The sequence below is a fragment of the Varroa jacobsoni genome, unplaced genomic scaffold (assembly GCF_002532875.2).
Source record: "Varroa jacobsoni isolate VJ856 unplaced genomic scaffold, vjacob_1.0 scaffold_271, whole genome shotgun sequence".
NCBI classification, from domain to species: Eukaryota; Metazoa; Arthropoda; class Arachnida; order Mesostigmata; family Varroidae; genus Varroa; species Varroa jacobsoni.
This window is the reverse complement of record NW_019213173.1, coordinates 116,472-136,167: the sequence shown is the minus strand read 5'-3', so window position 1 is coordinate 136,167 and position 19,696 is coordinate 116,472. Positions and strand designations below refer to the sequence as shown.

The 19,696-nt window shown below is 39.2% G+C and overlaps 2 long non-coding RNA genes across 2 annotated transcripts in view; one reads left to right on the top strand and one right to left on the bottom strand.

Annotated features, from left to right (window-relative positions):
- Positions 1 to 4,546, bottom strand: part of LOC147753725 (uncharacterized) — a gene marked incomplete at its 3' end in the record, with an annotated part of 73,630 nt that extends 69,084 nt beyond the window's left edge. Inside the window, 1 exon segment of the long non-coding RNA XR_015310325.1 lies at positions 4,252 to 4,546. This is a non-coding gene — a long non-coding RNA (uncharacterized LOC147753725).
- Positions 4,547 to 9,945: 5,399 nt separating this feature from the next.
- On the top strand, positions 9,946 to 11,179 carry LOC111258861 (uncharacterized). Its single transcript, XR_002679240.2, has 2 exons — positions 9,946 to 10,658; positions 10,853 to 11,179. It is a non-coding gene; the product is annotated as an uncharacterized LOC111258861 (long non-coding RNA).
- The last annotated feature ends 8,517 nt before the right edge of the window (positions 11,180 to 19,696 follow it).

Below are 19,696 nucleotides of genomic sequence, written 5' to 3'. Positions count from 1 at the left end.
CTAGCGCTTCATAAGGGCATACTGTCCGATTCAACATTTCGCTACGCGATAGAGATGTAGTGGCGTCGAGTATAAGCTCTATAGCGAAATCAAGTTGGACGTTGTTACAGTTTGAACAAGTTTTACTCAAACTCGATTTGGCGTAAATGTATATGCTAAATAATGCCTTGATAAGAGGCCAATTGTACAAGCGCCTGATTAAAGTAGCGTCAATCGTCTTAAATCGTTCGTTGCGCAGAACGCGCAAGTCTGATTATTAAGTGTACGTTGCACTTTACAAGAATAAGCGGATTGAAGGTACAACTTCAGTCAGTTTTCAAAATCATAGTGAGCATGATTCGTATTATGCTATCCTGCTGAGCTTTCTATGAAATGGAAGCTATTTGCCTAATTACTTAAAGGCTGACCCAAAAACAACGGCGATTACATTCCTACCTTTTTTTTCCTTTAGAGTACCTACGAAACCCGGCCGTTCGGCATTACAGCGAGCACGAAAGATAAGTGTTTGTAAGAAAAAATTGGCGATAAGACGTCTTTCTGAATGAAATCTATAACAAAAGCGACGACCAAAACGAATTGGGCTACGATGAGGAGTCACAGTGAAAAGGAGGTTGACCAGCGGAAGTCACCCAACGATCAGGGCAGCGATAGACAAGACTTGCCATCAATCAAATCCTAATGTATCTCTACCCGCTCGCAGAACAGCCTCCGTTTTATCAATTTTACTTACTGGATTCAAGCCATTTGTTCTGACGAAATGGCTTTTTTGCTCGTGATATTTTCAAGTGGTAGGTGGGTGCGTCACCCCTAGATTATCTGTGTTATTATAGCGCATTCAGTACTCCCCGATGATTGTTGAGCCTCCCTTTATGTTATTTTGAATAATATACTTTAGCGTTTCACGCCTACAAAGAGGTTTGAGTCTAACTTCGGCTAGATTTATATACAGGATTATTATCATGTGTTTTCAGTATTTTAGCATATGGAAAAATACGGTGCCATCCGCGTCGGAAGCGACGTTTCGTAGATGTTTCTGAAAATGTCTCGCGATGAGAAACTTTCGCTCAGTGTAACATCGCATTCGCGCGGTCCTTCGCCGCACTGCTATCACTACATATTTAGTTAGCCATCTTCAGGTACTCAACTACCGACTTTTGTTTTGAATGAATCAGCCAAGCCTATAGTTTCAATGAAATCGCATATTTGATTGTAAAATTAAAAAAAAATTATGTGTGAATGATTTGATGGGAAATAAACGGCTTATTGAAATGAAGCTGTTGTGTTATCGTGAGCGACACACAACTTACTCTACTACTTCTAATGGGTTCAAAATGTCTCATTGAATAGATGAATCTCAATTTCAATGCTAAGTTTTCCTAATTTACGCATTACGACACTGGGTGTAATCGTAATTGTTACGGTAACTTCGAATGCCTATTTCGTAAACTTTGTTCCCTTCGTATAGTGATCTCATTGCAGCCATCCTGCTATACTGATTTTAGATAAGTGTACTTTGTATCGATCGGACCCCTTAGAAGTTCTAAATAATAAACGATGTTATCCATAACGTTGTAAATCTATAGCTGAGTATCTCTGCTTGAAAAGTTAACCATTAATTATCGGCTCGTCTAAGGTTGTCCTAATAGGTGTCACTCGTCTCGTCGTTCTTGAAACCGCTGCGAAACAGTGGATCAGTGTAAGTAAAATGGGTTACGAAGTTCCCTTAAAGATAATAGGAGAAATCAATGGCTTCGCTTTACATCTCTATTTGCTATTCGGTCGTCATACGATTCGCTAATCTCGTAGGAGCTTTTTTCTTTTGTAGATCTAGATTATTTGGCTGTCAGCAGAACAAGCTGCCAATAAAAGTGCAGATTTATTATTATTATTAACGGTTAGGTTTTGGCTATTTCTTGGAACGTGAACAACGGTGGTTTGAGGGTTAACCCAGCTCTAGACTAGCCAGTGTTTGTTTATGACATTAGGACATACGATAGAGCTTCCCGCAACATGCAAATAGGCTATCTTCGAAGTCAACGAGTTTCTCTTGCCATGGCACGCCTAACTCTTTAACGTAGCGGATTACATATAAAACAAAATTAACATTGTGTCTGATCACCTTTGCGTGCTCTGTCTATTATATTATATAATTATCTTACATATAATTATATAATACGTTCCGAATCGAACATCATAACGCAGAACTATACATGATGCGATATTTGCTGATTGACAGCGAAGCCAATGGAAGCTTATGTGTACCAATCACAATATGCGAAGCCTTAAAGCTTCTAGTCCACTACCGAGTCAATAGTCGTAATAGTATCTATTTGCAGAAGCTAAAGGTGTTTTACTATATTTGAAAGCAATTATGACATACGCTGGAGCGTACACTTCGTCAATCTTTACAATGTCTTCGTTGGAATACATATTCTTGCTATCTAGATATGTTGCAGCCTATAACCCATCACCCAATAGCACTATATATATAGCTGTGTTACATCCAACCTAATTTAAATTTTGCCGCGATGTAAAGTTTCTTGGTTGTAGTTACTCGCTGGTAGTGGCTTTTCCTGCGATCCCACTAATTTTTTTTTCTTTTTTAACTGTACCCCTAAACTACTGTTGTATTGTTTTGCGTCTTTCCTTTAGTAATTAGTTTATTTGGTTTTGATAATTTGTCTTATCACCCTCCCCTATTCCAAGGAAAAAAACATGACATGACATAATATCTATCATAACATCTAAGTAAAAATAGTCACAACAAACTTTAAGCCTAGACCAATATTCGTGTCGACTTGTGAAAGGTCAAGCGGACGGTTACCGTATTAATCATGTAACAGTTATTGCGGCTACAGATCCAAAGACCCCGTTAAGCTGTGCCAGTTATCCACATCTCATGCTTTAATTAGCTACTTTTAGTATCAAATTCAATCCGCGTCATTTCCTGTCCTCAACTTCAACTTCAGTTACAACGCTGAACTTAAATCTAAACAAACGCTAGCCTGAACAGATGCTCAATCACATCGCTTTGTTGATTAACTATTCTATTAGGACATCAGGTCCATTGATTTTACAGACGTGGTTTGTTTAGAGGTGGTAGTTATCTTTTGCTCTAATTCAGTTATTCATTCGGACGTTCTAGTCTTGTCATTTTACCGCGAAAACTTGAGTAATACCTTACCCAGCCTAACTTTGATTCAAACATACTTGGGCCAAGTTATACTCGCTGGACCGATTCAGTTGCCACTTTGCACTGATCCCATTTCCCGTTTCAGGTGATTTCTGTGAACAGTATTATATTTCCCGTCATTTTTTTTTATTTAGTGAATATAATGAGGAGTTTACTTGCTGCCATGTGTGTCATTTTCGCGATGAAAATAGATCGAAGACGTTTATACAAATGATGGCCCTTTAACCGCCATTTGGCTAGGGCCCCAACTTACTTTGAGCCGAGCGAACTTCTAAAATAAGGGTAATCTAGTAGCTAGTTAGAGTAGGTTTATCCCGTTGCAAAAGTTTTACCATTAACGAGAACCTGGGTTCTTGTTGCAATCATTCTGTTATTTCAAGAAACAAGTAACCACGACCCTGGCTACCTGCAACATTAACGGTGTCATTGATCAGCAAACCTATTTGTAAGTTTTGATTGAACTTTTGACCGGGCAAAGTCAGTACAGGTTTACTCGGACATTTCGTTCATGTATTTAATCAAGCTATCGTCTGAGTAATATGAATTTTCAGTAATAGCTGGTGACTCTCTAGCAAAACAACTAACATTGTTAGGGAAATAGATTTCAATCTGGCAATTAAAAACCAGAATCTTTCGAGCGTAGCAATTTGCTCGTGTTTCTACAACTGATTCAATATGTAATTAATAATAAATTAGTGAGTGCGATCAGTTTTCAAGTATCCGTAAAAATACGATGCCCGTTTTTTGGAGGGGCATTCGAAAACGACAGTAGCTCGAACATGCCGATACGGATGACTGGGAATAGTAGACGATTATCTCGTATAAACTTATTGAAGATGGTTAAAAGTACTAGTAAAATAACCCAAAACACTATTTACACTCCAACAATCTCTGTGGAATTAGTAAAATTTAAATAGCCTATATACGATCTAATACGAAAATCCGTTTACTCGTACGAGTGTCACAAGGACGTGGCAAAAATTTCGTAGAAAATAATTCGTTTCCTAGCTTATGAATTGTACATTAGAGCGCATAGGTATCAAGCCACTGGTACGCACCAAATTGGACGATCGCGGTACGGGAGCTTTTCGTAACGTCATCACAATTCATCGATACCATGCGTGAACAATTAAGGCATGACAATTTCATAGATAAACACACGCTTCACATCAGAGACTGTCTCATCTTATTTAACGAGCATCAATTACTGCTACGCGCATATGTAATAGATAGCAAAAGTGCACCACGTTTTGTTTTACGATAGGAATCAAGCCATTTTTTTATATACTGGAGATTTGGAGGGTTACGTATTCACTGGAGCAGTCGTTAGCTAGTAGAGCCTCTCCCACGTTACTGCTATTTGAAATGAACTTTTGTATCTTTCGTTTGAATACTGTAGTCGCAATCCGCCCCCGATTATTTTTATCAGCTTAGACCTAGTATAGGCTGGCTACAGCTCAGCAATGATTCACTGATATTTTTGGTTTGTCAAATGTTTTACTTTAGCTCCAGATTATTCGGGGTAGATTTATAGAATGTTGACATTTTCTCAGTTGCTAGAACCGACATGGAGTTTCATAAATGTTTGACAAAAGCGCCATTGTCTGAACAAATAGAAACAACAACGCTTTAGTCGAACGTATTAATAGCTTAGACTTAAGAACTATATTCCGCGAGATTTAGCAACGTTTAGCAATGTTTCATTCGATTTCCTGATCTAGAATAGTGAGCATGCTTTTCATAACAATATAAAAAAGAAAGGGCCTATGTTAGGCCTTCCAACAAGCGGTTTAGCTAACTGCTTATAAATTAGTCGAGAAACATGCTTGAAGTGAAGTAACTTGGGTGTCACTGGAATTGACAGAGCGCTGTGCTTTCAATCCAAGATTGGCTTTCCGCAGGTCAAACGCGGGCCTGAAAAAAATTCTCACTTTGAAGTTACTTTATTTGTCAGATTCCGCTATAAATGATTCCTCTATAAAAGCATAAGTGTGCAAGGAATGTCTGTTTTGGTCGATTGTTTCCCTTGTTTTTAAATTTCGTGTTTATTAGTTCCGATAAATAGTACCAGAAAGGGTTTCATTTACTCTTCAAGCCCCTGTATATTTGGATCACAATGTTTGACTTGGAGCTCACCCTCTGAGGTGGATATATCGGATGGTCAAAGGTCGGTGTTTTCGACCTTTCTACTGGTCGTAGAATTTTTTTACACAAGCTTCTAACACCAGCTTCGATTATTCCGCCTTCGATTCGCCTTCAGTGTCAGGGAGGGCAACACCTGCCCGAACAGCTGCCTTAACAGCATTTTGTCATATAACTACAAAACGACAAGATGGGTTGTTCAAGCATAACACTTGACCATTAGTAAACGAAAAGAAGCGAAAAACGATCCTTCTGTGTAGTCTAGGCGTGCCACACGAGTGACCTGACAAAAACATAATGTGATCTCACTGACCTTACCTACTTGAAGAAGTTCCATCTTCTAAATCTCACGATACATTGGAATACCAACTACCATTGTCAACAAGGTATTGATTCGCTTATCCGGCAATTGATGTACAGAAAATATAGCAATACATTAAACAAGTTCCTATGGCTTAACATTTTTAGCGGAATTAACTAATAAACGTATCATATGAGAATAGGTGTTTAACGTTTGCTTGGGTTAAAACACATGTCATTGTCTCGTACCTGGTACTTCGAACGAATCCTCTGAATATATTTAGCAAGAATTGGTTCTCTCTTAGGTATTGTAATATGGTAACTAACACTGTACGACAATATATCGAATATTGCTAATGTAGACCGCATAAATACGAAACACATCTCTTTCCATATACTAATCCAGTAACGTTAAGTACGTATCGCGTAGCAAATTAGTTACTGTTTGTTTAACCCCTATCACATCTTCATCATTTTGGAATTCGGATTTTCATTTGTTGTTCCAACACTCTTTTTTTTTTTTTTTTTTTTCGTATAAATGCATACATTCCACTACGTATGACGCATAGCGACGACTCGTTCTTGTCCGGCATCCTTCCCTGTTATCGTAAGGGCTATTGAATGTCCAAAAGATGATAGATGACGTGTAGCGTGTCTGAGAACTTTTTCGAAATTGTTCCAGAGGTACAAAAAGACATGCGGCCCCGTAAATAAATATATGCAATCGTCACTACTGAAACAGACTATTGGCGCGTCAGAATATACGTCTATCGTTCTACTTAGCGTGACCTTAATAATATACAAATATGCATCTCCATACATTTTGACCAGATGTCTAATCGATGATGTTATTTCGTCTCGATCATTTTGTTGCGATTATTTTTTAACAGAACGGTCAATTGTTTGAATTAATACGCTGGCGTATCTCTTGCTACAAATAGGACAAACACAAATCTACAAAAGGAAAAGGAAGGACACAGAGTTGCTTTCTAACATTTTGTTTGAATGCCTCTCGAAATGGCGAACAGGTTTATGATAGACGTATCGAGGTATGTTTGTTGTATCAGTGAATATGAGCCCTATTGTGCAATGTTATGGTGTAGATGACAGCCATATTTATTAGGTGCGAATAGCTCCCAACTCCATCTGTTATCAGACCTGTGCATATCAATTGTGTCATGTGTAAGAGCGTGTTGAAGCTTTCAATATGGATAAAGACTTATTCAAACATAACTAAATAGATGCGGTAACTCTTCGAAGCCACTAGTTAGGATTTTTGGCGATTTTAACGAGCTAATTTATTGTCTAATATTGTTCGATTGTTGAGAATGGAAATCTCGCTGCATCAATAGAGCGAACCAGTTGCTAGCAGTGGTAAAGATTTTATTTTAGGTATCGCGCAAGCGCCGTTTCATACAATGTAAAGAATTTACATTTGGAAAGCCAGTATATCGAATCCAATGTCCTCACACATCAATAAGCATGTTCTGAGGAGTGTAGATTTTTTTCCCAAGCTTATACGCATCGAGTCGAAGTGGGACAGAGAAATAAACTTTTTAGCTGTTCCTTTCGAACCCACACACGATCCTATAAAAATGCTCACTGGGCTGATATCACTTAGAACTGTACCGCCCGCAACGTTTGTGTTAAGTATATGCGGCTCTGTTCACTAGATTGTTCACATAGAAGTAATAAGTTACCCTTCTTCTTAAAATGGTACGATGTCCTTATAGTCGCCTAATTTCAGGCTATATTTTTTGCTGCTGCTGCTGTTCCTATAAATGTGGTTGGCACCGGCCCGAATTATTATGTGGACTCTCAGGCCGAAACAGCCATTCGCCTGTACTGTTTGCGTACACTTGTCCAAGTTAGCAGCTGTTTTACTTGGGTACAGCATAGTTTTCTGTAGCCACAAGACTTACAACAAGGCCCGCAAAAACACCGATTTTTAGGTCAGCTTAGACAGATGCATACAAAAATAACAAGTTAAGTATTTCTGAATTTTGTTCGAACGGCGTCCGGTGACAATGTCAAAGGTCATTTGAAAGTTGGACGGCTTAATCACTAAAGCACACAATCAAGTCTTCATTAATCTACTATACCGTCTAGAAGTTCTACTGTTTGATGAAATTATTGTACTGCGACACGATCGACCCCGCACGAAACACGCCAGCTAGCGCTTGTAAGTAAAATGCTTGGGCAATTGTTGCGATGTGTTTGGCTGAAATTTCTGAAAATGCAAACACGACATTTATATCTGGTAACTCTGCTAAGTTGCTGTGTGAAAACCTCTCATGGCCATTCAAGGATCACGTGAAGACGCGTTAGGTTTGTCAGATTGGCTCGTTTGAAAATGAAGCGCTATTGCGCACATTCTTCTCGCGAATGCAGGCCTGAGATTCGAGAAAATTCAAAATACCCACTGAAAATCCCGCCGTCCATTTCAAAATAGCTAGCTGTAAGAACGTCCATATCGTTCTTGGACAATGGGCAGCACAAATGTCGGTACTAGTGAGGTAACGTAAATCGATATAGATGTCAATAAGTAAAGGAATTATTAGATTAAATTAGGTGGTGCAATTTGTATTGGGTCATGGTCCAGGTCTACATTTACAGCACAAGCGGGACAGAGAGCCGATGCCATCGATACGTACGCTAATTTATAATACTTTGCATAAATGTAAAACTTAGCGACGTTGTAGAAGTTGCAACAATACTCGAACCGGCTTTTACGACATTGAAGCCTCTGCCATTTAAAGCTGCTTGATAGAGAGCAAAACTAGAAGCTGCTTACTAAGTTACTAAATTACTATTATCACTTGCATAAATACTGTCACAAAGACAGTGGACAAAGTTGGAGATGTAATAGAAGGCATTATCTGGCATTTGATCCGTCGAAGTAGTGCCAAAACAGGGTGTTTCAGTGATGCGCTTTCTAACAGGTACAACACCTGCAAATGTCCTAGCGACACAGTCGAATACCTATTACGGATGCTTATTTCTCTATATATGAATAAAAATGTTACTGCAAGTGAGTTAGAAGCGTAATGCATGGTAAGACATTATCATATATTTACTAAGATATCATGTCAGCTTACTGGGAGTAATACGTTTCGATTCCGCCTGATATTGAGCTTCGCATATGCGCTGGGATTACTAAATCTCCTAAGATCATGTAGGGCTTTACTTAACTAGCGGAATCATCGCGGGCATTGTAACCTCATCAAGGGACCTGCTTTTCGCTCAGTATAAGACTGCTTTCAGTCGACTAGCGTGTGTCATGATATTGTAGTGATTTGTTAAATATAATCGTGCGAGTTGTCTCATCGAAAAATATAATGTTAGAACATTTTACCGAACGAAAAAGAATTCAATTCGCAGAGCTAACCATGGGACGTTCAGTAGATGCATACAATCTCAATATAGAACTTAGCTACTTCGAACTGACCCCAAAATGCAACAGGTGCTAATTCAATTTTTGAATTAGCGCGCGCAAGATGTAGAGCGGTTAGGTTCTATCGGATCTTCATTATCCCTTCCCAATTGTTCCTACTTGTTTTAGATCTTGATCCCTTTTAATCGAATTGAGATCCGCCATCTTAGCCTAGGCCAGCTATCGGAATATCACTCGATGTACGACGACATATTTTAAAGGATTTAGCTGTTTTTAATATGTTGATGTAAAATATCGGTTAAAAATAAGGGCGTATATGTGCGACAAAAGGAGAGTAGGTTATTCCGTACTAAAATTAAATACAAATAAATATATCATGATATAGAGAACCTAAACAAGCTGCGAAAGTGTTTTTTTTTCCTAACGGTAAACGTGTTTTGTAGATACGCTGAACAACTGAAGGTGATTTCAAGCAGGAACTCAATCGTACTCTTGACATAGTCCTGTTTGTCTAGCAGGAAAAATGGGCGTAGGTTAACTAACTAGAACAATGCAGCTTCCGCGACCACTAAGGGCGATTATTCCGGTCTAAACGGTCTGTTTTGGTTTTCGTATTTCACCTATAACTTGGGTGTCACGGCGTCAATAGCCCTTAAGAAGCAGCTTCTAACATAAATCTTGTTTGCAAAGAAATATTGGCATTCTATAGCTTTAGCGATCCAGGTGATTAAAGCTCTTTTTGCGACGAGCAGCCGTCACAACAATAAGGTCGCTTAGACAATTAATTTGTGTCTCACAAAGGTAATCGATATAGAAAGTATATGCGTTGGTTATAACATCCGTAATGATATTCTAGTTACAAAAATCTAAAACGGTATTAGTGCCTAGAACAGTAAAGGTCGCTCACGCGTTGCCGATCTTTCGAAATTATTTTCCGTATCGAACAATATTTGTTCACCGCGCGTATTTTCCAACGCATCGAATCGTGGCAATACTCGTTGCACCTGACTGACAGTTGCCTTCACATATCGATGTTGTGTGTCGGTACATACAAGCAAGAAAAGCTAAAAGCCATGCCTCCTCCACCATTCGTTCACCGAATGAGCTGGGATGAAGTAATTCTATTTGAATGTTGCTTATAATGAACGCTTTTCCTATCAGCGGTGTCTGCCAATTGGATGGGAGAAATCGACAGGACCTACTTGAAACTGGCTCAGGCTCTTTTACGCTAGCTTAATTGTGTTGTCATGTACAATCTCGAAGTCACAGTATCGCCTCGTCCGCTGTGTGCTACTGCATAACCGTTCAATTCGTGACCCCCTTGTGTCTAATCATGAGCACAGACTGACTGTATAAGGCGATTTTACCGGCGGGAAAGAAACAGTGCCAATGACCACGGACGTCCTGCACTTTGTTTAAGAATAATATGTCAGTAGGAAAGATCAGTGTACAGCTATGCTATACAATTCAGTCTCTATCTCTATCTTCTACCTTACATATATATATATATATTTCAAAAGTGAATATCAACGTGCGGTTCTTCTTGGCATGACAGAGCGTCTACCCAATTCTTCGACACTTTCTCCTTAGACGTTAATCAGGGCGCTTGCACCTTATAACCAAGCAAGGGTTTGTAATATAACAATAATAGAAAAATAGCGAAAATTTAGTGTATTTGAACAATGATTATGAAATTCTTGAGATGTTGAATAGATACATGAAGTTTTTCATATGGAACAGCCGTTATGTACTGCATCAGATATGGCTTGATATTTTCTAATTACTTAAATCTCTAGACTACCTGGAGTGCTTTTCTCTATTAGCTTCTTCTTGGGGCCAAACGTGGAATTCACTCCGAACGAAGTTCTTCAGATATCTGCCACGCACGCCACTCAATATATACGCCATCATATGAAAAACCGAGGTCAACAAGTTACCTGCATTTTGATTACGCGATTTACAGAAAGCATTATTGTATTTTTTCTTTCAAAAATTCCCTGTTAGCATCACGTACTTGTTCCGAGTTTGTGATGGTAAAGAAAGACCACTAAATGGGTATTGTGCTATCTGTATTCTTACGCATACTATTATTTCTGTTTCCAATTGGATTCTAATAATAATTTCTCTAAATTTAAGCAATTATAAGTAAATTTTATCAAGTAATTTTTAAACGTTGCACTGGCAACTCGGTTTTCTAGACCACAACCTCGTAAAAACTAAGCAAGTATTAGTTTAACGGATGAAAATTAAAAAAAAAGCGCGCGAGACCTGCTTTGGTGCTACAAATATATGGTTTCGCAAATGGAGGTTGAAGGTGGTACGACATGTATGGCGGGCAGCTAGCAATTCAGCCTTACGCGCTAGATAAATTATTGTTTTCCAAAAACACCGATTTTTGCAGTTACTAAATATTGTACGCGTTTTTGATACATGGCTTGCGTTTGGTGAAAGTTTATTTCGCTATAATTCGTAATCAATGCATCAGCCAGACACTGAACAGTCGATAATTTGTGGTTACTATATTTTGTTAGCTTAAAATACCTTAATACATTTTATTATGTATCTGTTTGTGACTGAATTCAGCAAAATTCTGCGTGCTTTACTTCTCTTCGAAGTTGATAACGTGTAACCAAATTTGACCGTCAATTACATATTTATTTAAAAGTAAGTTGGATTCTCGATTACCACCGACATTACGCATAGAACTCTATTTTGAGTTAAGTTTAAGGTTATTTTACCTTAAAGTATTCAGTGAACTAATTCGAAACGTTCAGTGCGCTTACCAATACCCACATGCACACACAGGGCCTATATGTTTGGCTGGATTTGATAGGGTCGTATGAAAGAACAAGCCTTCATTGCCGCTTTTTTTCGCTAGGATTTTCATTAATAGCAAACATTACTTCACAAAAAATATTCTCTCTTCGATTCAGTCACCTTAGCTCAGATTCTTGTTGATTTAAAAAAAAGAAGTACATTCTAAAACATTCAAGCTATCCATCGTAAGATGTTGGCTCTTACATACTTCCTGCCTCCAATTCTCTATGCCCTAGCACTGTTTGAACGACGTCAAGGGGTCACCAAACTATAAAAATATAGGTTCAGCTTATCTATGTAGTATTTACCAGCCAAAATTAAGTACGCTATTGTCTTATGCCCTCGGATCTATATCTCGCATTACTAAGAGAAAGGCTCGCTGTCTATTTTTCAAGGTTTGCTTAATAACCGAAGTGTTTTGTATTCCTATCCGCTTAAGTGCTTCTAGTTTGAGCTTATGATGTAAAAAAAAAGCAGTATTTACTCCGACAATAGAATCTCATAGAGTCAATATTACGGGCGGCAAAGCCGCAATATGGTTTCGGTACCAAGCCAATGCTTACATAGGGGGCTTTTCCCAACGAGTGGTTTTACTGGCTGCGGATGAGCCATGTCTCTCCTAACAATTTAACTTGTGCGTCCTTGAGTTAATGATATCTTCGATTTCAATTTATTTGAAAAGGCTCCTTAGGCTTCCAGGTCAACACTAAATAGCGGCTTACAAAATACTATCAGATCTTCTTGAGAAAACAAATTATTGTCCGCAGAGAGAAACAGTGTTTGGGTGTCTAGATCAAGTCGTATGGGCCATAAAATGATAGTATAACATATTATTACACTGAGCATTATAGTTTTATAGATATTTGAAGACAGATGTTAAGCAAGCAACGTAGATGTATTAGAACACATCAGCATCTTGAATAATGTTTTACTTCAGCCGAAAAAATGATTTTTCTTTGGCTGTCTTTTTTGCCATCGCAATTTTTACTACGAAGTTGAGGTAACAAACTCGACGCTTTTGGCAACGAGAACTAAATTGATTGAAGTAACGACATACTTACCTATGGCAATACGGTTCGGATTTATATACGACAGGGCGTCGTTTAAAAAGATTAATACAGAAAATTTAAGGTGAAGCAATTTCGTACAGTTCGATTGTCATGCATCAATGTGCAGTAAATAAACAGCGTAACTGAAAACGATAGAAGTAGAAATAAATATGAAAATCATAGAAGAAATACTCTATGCAAGTCCAATAAGATAGTAGTTATCTGAAAGCAAAAAATAAACAAGTAAAAAAGATTAAATAAATCACCACTATCATATATATTCCAAATGAAATGTCACTTTATTAGCCAAAAAGAAATAATTGTTGTAATAATTCATCAATTTCAGTATAACTACTAAAATCAGCAACGCAGTGGAACTATACCTCAGTTGAAATGTATAGCAACACCAGTTGATAGAGTTCGACGGTATCGCCGACAATGAGTAAAGCCTAAGCAATTTTTTAACATACCTTAATACTATATAATTGTACATTTATACTTCAATAGAAAGTTGCCTATTTAAGTGCATTTTTAAAAATTGGGTACTTCTAAGCAGGAATTACCATTAGAACAACTAGTAAATCTGTTTCACGTTCAGCGACATATGTACTTCGTTCCATCGCTCCTCACTTATTTGGAACTCGTCACATAGGAGGATGCTCGATCCAATGAGTATGCGTGTATTATAGTATGAGTTATCTATTAGGCATTTTACAGGCAGTTTTGACTGAGTGCACGAACGCATTCATATGAGACGTTAGCTTCGCTTACATCCTTACCAGCCAGAGATGGCCATAAAATTGCTAGGAACGGTAATGTCAATCCAACGGTCTTGTTTCTTGTCATATTCATAGAAACCTCTGGGAACGTCCCAGTTCCCCTTTCCAACATCGTAGGCTATCAAGAAACAGCGATCGCCCAAAGTAAAGATCTTCTCCCGGGCACTTGGAAACCAGCATGGTAATGGAATGAACTTGCGCGATGCGTTATCGTATTTAAATACGTTGATCTCCTCGCGATTCTCTATTCTACGGGTCGTTTTGTAGAGAGTGTTGCAGAAGTGGCGCAGGTTACCGTACCAGTTTGAATACTGGTCTTTAGTCCAATTCTCAAGCAAGTCAAATTTACCAGTGAAAATCTCTTTCTCTATTACGGTCATTCGGAAGATGCCGTGTCGTTGAATCTGCGAGTTTTCGCTGGCAGTGATTCTTAACCTCGACCTCCTTGCGGTATTTCCAGCCTTAACCTTGACATTGACAGTGCACTCATTCGCGAGAACGGACGTCACAGTTGCCACGATAAAGAACACGTGCTCATCGGTGTGGTGTCTTTGCATTTCAATAACGTTTTCAACCGTGTGGCCTGGCGTGAAGATCGCCTCGAAACGATTCGTAAGCGTTCGCCAAATCCACAGCTGCAATATTTCACGATGGCCAATGTTCTTCTTGAAAACGAGACAAAGGTACGGGCTGTGGTTGTCAAAAACGAATGGATAACCCCATTCGAGGGGGTCGTGTGGCAGGTAATTATTATGTTTGACAAAACTGCCATCCCTTTCTAGTAAACCAATAGGTCCGTCTATATCGGCAACAATCATTTCACCTCGGGGACTTAGCACACCATACATATAGCTGTAGCCAGTTGGGTCGACGCCTGGCCGATCCGTGATATGGCTCCAGAAGCAACCATTGAAACGATAGATCCGGTTCTGGAAAGTTTGATAAAAACACTCGCTAGCATTAACAAATTGGTGCTCAAACTGTTGGTTAAGTAGTTCGAAAAGTTCCTCCCACAGTTGGGTCCGTTTTTCAGGACAGCGTCGCATCCACTTGCGCAATTGGCGCTCCATGCTTTTCCCCATCAACGCGGTTCGTGGACGAAACTTTTCATTCTTGCAAAGAATAGTGATCCGCGTGATTGGAAGGCGATGAAATTCACGTGATGCCATTACCAGATCCCAGTTGTCGGCAATCACATCAATCAGATGGCGTTCGAGGTTAGCCATTGAAGGCCCAAACATACAAGCGAGAATGTACAGTCCAGCCGCACTGTTGGCCTCGAACTCCAGCCATGACGTATATCCGAAATCCAGCAGTTGTTTTAGTGCCGTTGAAGATACAGGAATTTCGACGCGCTCATTTTTCTTGGCTCTCAGCATGCGATCTACGCAAGCACGTTCCTGGCCACAATAAAGTGCTTCAAGGTTACGCATGCTTCGGAAAATGCATTTGTGAGCTCTTACGTAATTTCCATCAGTACAGTGAAATGTTATGTTCGTTGGAATTTCAGGATCAGCAATATCTCGATCCCTCTTACAGCATTCCCAAGACTCGCGTAATATATCCATAATCTTCTCAGCCACCTCGTCCTGACGTCGTTCGTCAATGCGAAGGCACTTCCGTACATCTGCGCTTAATTCTCGTCTCCACCAGTATCCCGTATCCCTGAGATAGATGTAATCCACAATGTTCTGCAAGTCCGCACCATTCCAGCTACATTTCAGATAATTTGAATCGATACGGTCAAGATTGAAATTGAGATCGAGCACCTTGCAGGCGGCCCGAAGGATGCACTCGTCAATGCTGACGCGCTTATCGTCCTTCGAAACGAGTTTGACATCGCGCTCCTCGATACTGTGGTAGGCCGCTTGGAGGATCTCGCTCGGCGAACGATCCTCGCGGTATTCGAACAGTTTATTGATACGTGTCCGTCTCGAGTCTTCATTTGCTGTTTGAATTTCGCTTTTTTCAACTGTTGGTTCGACAACTGCTGTAGGCGATTCATCCTGCGCTTCCAGCTGTCTCCTTCTTCGGAATACTCCCATCTTCAGTTAAACCTTTTCGTGCACGTAGGCACATGCACCGATTTTCTACCAACTGAAGGTGTATGCTCGTTACGGACTGCACTAAAGCATGAAGTATGGCAGCCGACCCTAGAATTATTGCGATTTCGGTAGCAGGGTCTCTCGGTTACTGGCAGGCGAGCTAACCTTGAGTAGCTTCTTAGGTTCTTCGAAGCATGTGTGTCCGATAAACGCCAACTACTTCAGGTCCACCTCTCGCCGCCCGGGCGAGAGTGTACGTTGCCGTAGCAATATAATACACATGCGTCCTATGCAACGTGATGTCTGAACGGGTCTTTATCGACGGCGGAGGGTTCACTGCGGACAAACGAGAGCAGCGATTTTGTTCTCATAGGTGATTCTGTGCTACTGCTGCTGCTTCTCGTAACGTTGCTAGAGTAGAAAAAGAAGGAGAAGGGTAAGGCAGATCTCCGGGCTCAGGAGCTGCGTCAGAACTGCGAAACTGATCATGCGGTGTTCATTAATGAATTTTATGGCTGCCACTGGCCAACTCTGTAAAGGGTTAGAGAGAACGCGGGCACTCGAGATTTAGGCTGCACGGCGCCGCTGGCGTAAACCTTGGCATCATCTCTCATTGTAATTCCTGTTTGAATGTAAATATGGACTCTCTTACTTTATACACATAAAGCGGTTAGTATCTCGGGGTAAGCTTTCTGTAACAGTGATTAAAACATTTTCAATTAATCACTTTACCCAGATTTATTTATGCATATGTAGTAAGGAAAGAAAATTATGAAGTGAGCCATTTGACAAGTAATTAAGTCTTTTGACAAAGTTTTTGACAACAACTTTTTGACTTCTTTCCAATTTACTTTCATCTCTCAGACAAACGCGTGAGAATCCTTTCCTATTAACTTCTTCAAAATATTTTCTTAAAAAGAGAAACACCAAAAAGTCATGAAAAGCCTTCGGTTCTGAAATGAAACCAAATGTCCTACCTATTATAAAAGTACTATCACGGATGTTGTGCTTGTCCTCAAGCTGAAAAGTGGACGCTAGACAAGGAAAGAAAGCCGAAATCTCAGTTCAGAAATGTCTAGTTCCGCGTGAACTAGAAGTTAGTCTGTTGGGCAGCCGCCTTTTTAATGGTAACAAAATTGTTAAAATCTTAGTAGCTTTAAACGTGCGTGTCAGTGGTTACAATGTTTTATCAACTCGAATACATTTATTTTAAATGACAGAAAACACTTCATTCTAAAGCAAGTCGCCCATATCTAAATACTGTAGTTCTCAATACTACCCAACTATTTATTAATGCTAAATGTCCAAGTTGCAAGTCAATGGTAATTACCAGCTATACTTAAGGGCGCCAATAGTAACTATACGAATTCATGTTACGATATCGCTATAGTCTGGACGGGACCTTGAAGATGTCTTGTACGACCGGATGATCTTCTTTACCTGCACATTGTTTGTTAGCTATCTGTTATCTGTAGTTTTTATATACGGCCATCTCTGTCGTCTATTATATGTTAACTATTCCTTGTGTCTCCACTGGATAGAAAAAAACAGAGCGGTAGGACCCTCGGGTCATGTCACTGCCTTAATTAAACGAGATCTCCTTATACGCGCGTCCATAGTTCATTTTGTTTGGATAACGTAAATGGTTATCCAATGTATTTACTATATATTTTTATAGCATTAATAAATGAGCAGATAGCGAGACGGCATCGTATCGCGTGCGTACTCTACTATTTTAAGGCGATATCAGCTGGGTCACAACGATACGTTTGATCTATGAACATGCATTGCTGAAATGATTGTAAAGATCAAATGATAATTCACCTTCGACTGTAAAATAAACCTTTGTAAAGAAGGATTGCGTAGAAAAGAGGAAAGCAAGGGCTCTTGGAACCGTACGGATTCTAACCCTGTCAGACATATAGGAATTGATGCAACCTTTACCCTGCAAGTGATGATGACGATTTGTACAAAATAACTGTTTAATACACGTCAATGTATGACATTTGTACACTACTCGAACATCGAGTGACTGATTTTGACCGCCTAAGTTGTTTCATGTAAATATTGAGTACCAGGCTGAGCTGAACCGTCTTAAGGGCAAAATGGTTATTACCAACACGTTATATATAGAAAAGAAGAGCACTACATCACAAGCGAAAACCCTTTAGACTAGAAAAAAGTTTTGCCACGCTGGTCAATCTTTATTTCATACTATTTTTCAATTAATCGTATTAATACAGATTCGTATTTTTTATATTTTGCCGTGTGCATCTACGGCCTTTGTTCACAGCTGCATCCAAGCTTGGCAGAAGCTGGTTTTTCATAACTCGTAGGTTTTTCTTTTGTGTATTAACATACAACTTCCCTTGCCACAAAAGTTACCTGTTTATTAAGACCGCTCGTTAACTGAATTTCACAAGATGCATGAAAGGGAAACCCTTTTGGTCTCTCCTCGGATGATTGATAAGCGCAAAATTCTAATCGTAGCTTTACTGTCTGAAACTGGCTATCTAACTCTAATGAATGTATAGTTTGAATCGTTGCTTTTATCGTGAAATGATGAACTGGGACACTATTTAAACACCATCCACGGCTTCTTGCCTATTTTTTCTGTTAAGAACACTGAAGGATGCTGTTAATATTATACTACCAAAATATCATTTTTCTGGCCAAGTCTTTAACACTATGTTAATTTCCAACCTCCATTAACTAATGAACACTAAGTGTTTACCATAATAGTGTGTTTTGTTGATCATTTATTATATATATATATATATATATATATATATATATATATATTATGTACTATCGATATGATATAAATATACCCATATAGAAGTTTATAGACCAGTATAACACAGACGTTAGATAAAGGTAATCCTTATAAAGCGAACGAACATAAACTGGCTTATCCAACCGGGTGATTCGCCTAAACAGCTTTACGGTAACCGACACAGTGCCACGGATTGCCGAAAAGAAGACACCGCTTGGTAATCGCTATTGCTAGTTCCTATTGATTCTTGTAAAGTTAACAATTGTTGTTTCCTCCACTATGGTGGGCAGTAGCCTTCCTACTTCCAATCAAACGCTCATATACGGTTGACGGTATTTTCTCTTTACGCTGAAGCCAATCAAGTCTCACTTCCATTTAAATATAACACCTGCCATTTTACTTTGAGATGAGGTGCCACGTAGGAAACTCAGCCGTGTTGTATCACCTTCGTTGTTTTCTAGTCTTATGAGCAAATCATCATCCTAAGTCTTGTAACCTCAATGAAAACGTATCAGGAAAACTAGGTCAGGCCTAGTGGGTCATCTCTATTGGTCAATGACGTCCAATGCCGACTTCGAAATTGCACACGGAGCATAATAGTTAATCAGGAGGCCTAATGAAGCCGCAGTTGAAGTTACTGCGCAATCATCAACCACATGAGGGAGTAGTGCTGATTTCGAACAACGCAACGAGCCTCCTGATAAAAGAAATCTCACTACATCCTGACGGCCGTCTCCTGTATGGAAGTCCTGATGACAGTTGTAGCTTTAATAGGTTGAAGGTAATGAGCATGGATTTATTAGCTGCTGGCAAAACTTAATCTAAAGCTAAAGCGCATCTGTAAATGGAATTAATGTATAGTTATACACATTTATTAAGCAAGAGGAAACGATGGCCGTACCAGCTTGAAGAAGCTAGTACGTCAAGCGTTAGCAGCGCCACGAGCAACCTTGTAACTGTGTCAGCTAGTCTATGCTAGATGGGTAGGCGTCAAGAATTGTTACACGTTTTAGTAATGTTTCATCTAAATGCTTCACTTAGTGGTTTGTTTTTGATAGCCGACAAACTTTTCAAGTGTATTGATTACGCTTCAGAGTTGGATACCTTATAAACTACAGTCTAGATAGGTAAAATAAAAAGTAGACCTGAGTTGGATACCTTATAAACTACAATCTAGATAGGTAAAATAAAAAGTAGACCT